The following is a 3,918-nucleotide window of genomic DNA, read 5'->3' as shown; positions in this document are numbered from 1 at the left end:
AGTTATGATAAAAAAAATTAAAAAAATTACAGACAGGAGACAACCTCTTCAATGTCTCACGTCAACCCTATGGGGTCTAGGGGGTGGCTGTTTTTGACTAGTTTTCATTTTACCTTTAAATTTCACCTTAAAAAACTGTTTACCTTGCCTTGTTTGGTATCATTCTTTTCAGCACAACCTCACCTGTGTGACTTTACAGTTATTTTTTCATTTTGACATACTGTATTAACACACTGGACCTAAAATCACATAAAAAACATAAAATCCGAGTAGGAAAAAGTTAGATTTTTTACTGTGAAAACCACAAACATGTCTAACGAACCATTTGTGTAACATAGAATAAAAATATAAACTATAAACTTCAAAAACATATGTCCTAATTTAGCAAACAACAACGTTATATATAACTACTTACATTAAAATGCAAGCAATGCCTCAGGCGTTTTTTTGAACAACTATTTACAAAACAATCAGATGTCACACTAATTATTTGTCAAAGGGAAAAATGCCAGCACTCACAAATGTCCTTTTGGTAAATGTAATAAACCAACTTGGGTGGCAGTACCAGAAACACAGACATTTCGAAGACTTTCTGTCAAAATGTCTGTGTTTGTCGCTGTTTTTGGCCATGCACCTTTCTAGGGGATTTATTTTGAGAGTGCTTGCTTTTCTCCTACGTGATTTTACACAAATTATTTGTGCCACTCTGAAAAACAGTTCCTGTCCACCACAACACACTACAGGAGGGGGACACAACAGTAGGATAACAGGAGGAGTGACACACACTGTGTGGCTCTGCTGCCTGAGCAAACGGAGATCCGGATCCTGCATCTAGATGAACTATGTTAAGAAAAAAAGCAAGGATGTCGTAGTTATTTTAGATAGTACTCTAAAAACGGCGTTTTTGGGACGGTAGGTTTTTTGCGGCTTGTTGTAAAACAGGGTCGTAAAAAGATACATCTACTGAATATATCAAATGTCTAGTAAAGCTGAACTAGTAATGACACTGCACCTAGATGAAATATGTTAAGAAAAAGTAGGCATGATGGTTCATTTCAGATATTTTAGCAAGTTCTCTAGAAACGGCGTTTTTGGGATTGAATATTTGAATAGGCTATAACAAATATCTAGAACAGCTGAACTATCACGTTATTATCATTATTATTATTATTGGTGGGAAATTATAACAGAGGAATATATTTGCCGTTTTAATATCAAGAACACTTCCGCGTTTTTGTGTGTATACAGGAATGTTAAAGATATCATTGAGGAAAACGAGGATGACGTGACGTGATTGAATCAGGGAATCCGTGTGTCCACCACGGGAGAGGACCCTAATTGACTTTACATTGGCATTGTTTTCGTGGTGGCAGCACGTAATTTCAACCCCTTATGTGGTGCCACCACGGAATGCGGTGTTAAGAGGTCGTGGTCATTTCACGTATTTCTGTATAATCAGGTTGGCATGTCTGGTACATTTGGAGAAACTGACAGTAAAGCTGACTTTGACTTTGAATAAGCTGAACAAGCTAATAGTTTGTTTGTTTTTTGTATTACACCTACAGAACTCTGTGCAAAAAGCTGAGGATTTTAGTTAGAATAAGTTATTTGTAAAGGATTTTGTTTGGAAGTCTTTATTTATTATTTCTGAATAAGCAGAATAAGCTATTTGTTTTGTATTAAACTTACTAGTACAGAAATCTGTGAAAAAGGCTGAGGATTTTGTTAAAAGAAGTCTTATTTCTAAAGGCACTTTATGTATTACACTTTATGTAATAAGAGCAGCTTTTTGTTGTGGGAAATGTGTTGGATCGTTTGGTCTTATATAAATAAAAGATAATGGAGGTAAATTTGGTTGTTTGCTTCAATTAATGGATACTGACAAATATACCTTGTTTAAAAGAAATCCTGTATGGGGAAAAAGATGCATCGATAATCGTGATAATCGTAATAATCGTTTAATAATCGAATCGTGAGGTGCCTAAGATGGCATACTCCTAATCGTACCTAGATCCAACTCCTTTTAGGAAACCATTTCACTGAACAGCTGAATGGGCTTCTACTTTCATCCGATTTGATTGTTGCCTCAGCTAAGTCAATGGGAGGGGCGATCGACCAAGTGTCTGCACCGCCTTTTATAAAGGCCGCACCAATCACGCCATAAAACACACTCATCTCACCTCAGTTAAACTGTCAGTGAAAAACGATTCGTGACACGGCCTTTGAGCCATTGAGGGATACAGTAAATGCTTGGAACTTGAAAACTTGTTTTACTGCTTTGTCCTCAGGAGACAAACCAAGTTGCACGTACATAAATACATGTGGGAAGTAGGACACAGTTCTGATACCACAAAGTGTGCATTTTGTGCTGTCATTTAGTAATATGGGATTGTCCCTAAAGGATTATACTGATAGTGTGCTTGCAAAGATTTGTTAATCAGCTTGTACCAAAGTTTAAAGGTAGTTTGTTTGGAGAGTATTTCATTCTGATCTCAGTCTCACGGGTTTTAAGTTACAAATCCACCTTTCGTGTGGAAAGCCTTCTTAAGATTTTTAAAACCTTCTCAAGAGCAGAAAAGAAATTAAATCTCCACTGGGTGTGTTTCCATCAACCAAGATATCTAAGAAACTGGTTAGTCAGCTTCTTTACATCTGCCCAACCCAATCTACATCCTACCCCCATGTGTTCTACAGGAAGTACTCACACTCATTTTATTTATGCAAACAGAATCGCCTTGTTTTCAGTTCTTGACTAAATAGACTGGGTCACCAACCTTACCATTGTTGGTATTAAAACACAGCTTATCCATACAACTTAGCATGATGAGAAATTAGGGTTACAGTCAACTGACCAAAGTATAATTTAAAAGCAGTTAAAATGTATATTTCCCTTTAGTATATCCTTGGAAGTACCTCTACTTTTAGTCTTTTCCATCAGCAACCACTGAAAAAAAGGTGTGTCCAGTATTTGTTTTTTTGTTTGTTTTGTTTTTATTAAGTATTTCTCTAGAAGAAAAAAAAACAGTTACCAAAAGAAAATATTGGTACATAAATGTAGCTGATTGTAATTTTAGACGTACATGACGTATCGGCTACGTATACATTAAAAAACTACTTCTGCCATTTGCTGCTCTATGCAAATTACAATCTACAAAGTACATGTCTTTGTGAGAATAATCAACAGTGGCTTAAGAGCAAGAATATTAAGGCTAACGTAGCTTTGTCATTAAGTACAAATCCATATTCCTACACACTGTGTAGCTGCCCCATGTGAGGCTGAGTAAAGGCAGTTATAGTGCCATGCTCTAGCTCTCTTCCTCATTGGCGACTGACAGCACACAGCTCATGAGGTAAAGGGCCAAGGGGGCGACTGACAGCACACAGCTCATGAGGTAAAGGGCCAAGGGTGAATCCCACAGCTGGTGTCAGATCCAGTTCATCCTCTGTGACTCCAGGTGGAGGAGTGAAACGAAAGCGCTGAAGGAGGGATGTGAAGAAGAGGAAGAGCTCCATCTTAGCCAGACTTTCCCCAAGACACGCCCTGCGACCTGCAGGAATGAAGAGATTTGCACTATGTGTGGATCATGCTGTGAAAATATCTCTGTATACCCTGAACAACAAGAACTTGACAAAGTTGTACCTGCAGAANAGCTCCATCTTAGCCAGACTTTCCCCAAGACACGCCCTGCGACCTGCAGGAATGAAGAGATTTGCACTATGTGTGGATCATGCTGTGAAAATATCTCTGTATACCCTGAACAACAAGAACTTGACAAAGTTGTACCTGCAGAAAAGGGCATGAAGGCATCCCTCCTGGTAAATTTACCCTCTTCATCCAGGAAGTGAGAAGGGTTGAAAGTGTGTGGGGTCTCCCATTCGCTCTCATCATGCAGAACAGAAGTAAGAAGAGGAAACACA

General features: G+C 38.2%; 1 protein-coding gene across 1 annotated transcript in view; it reads left to right on the top strand.

Annotated features, from left to right (window-relative positions):
• Positions 1–3,918, top strand: part of LOC126405686 (cytochrome P450 2K1-like) — a 20,584-nt gene that overhangs the window by 6,688 nt on the left and 9,978 nt on the right. The gene's annotated exons all lie outside the window — the stretch shown is intronic.

Source organism: Epinephelus moara, chromosome 18 (assembly GCF_006386435.1).
Source record: "Epinephelus moara isolate mb chromosome 18, YSFRI_EMoa_1.0, whole genome shotgun sequence".
NCBI classification, from domain to species: Eukaryota; Metazoa; Chordata; class Actinopteri; order Perciformes; family Serranidae; genus Epinephelus; species Epinephelus moara.
The sequence above is the reverse complement of the archived record's forward strand: the minus strand, read 5'-3'. Positions and strand labels throughout refer to the sequence as shown.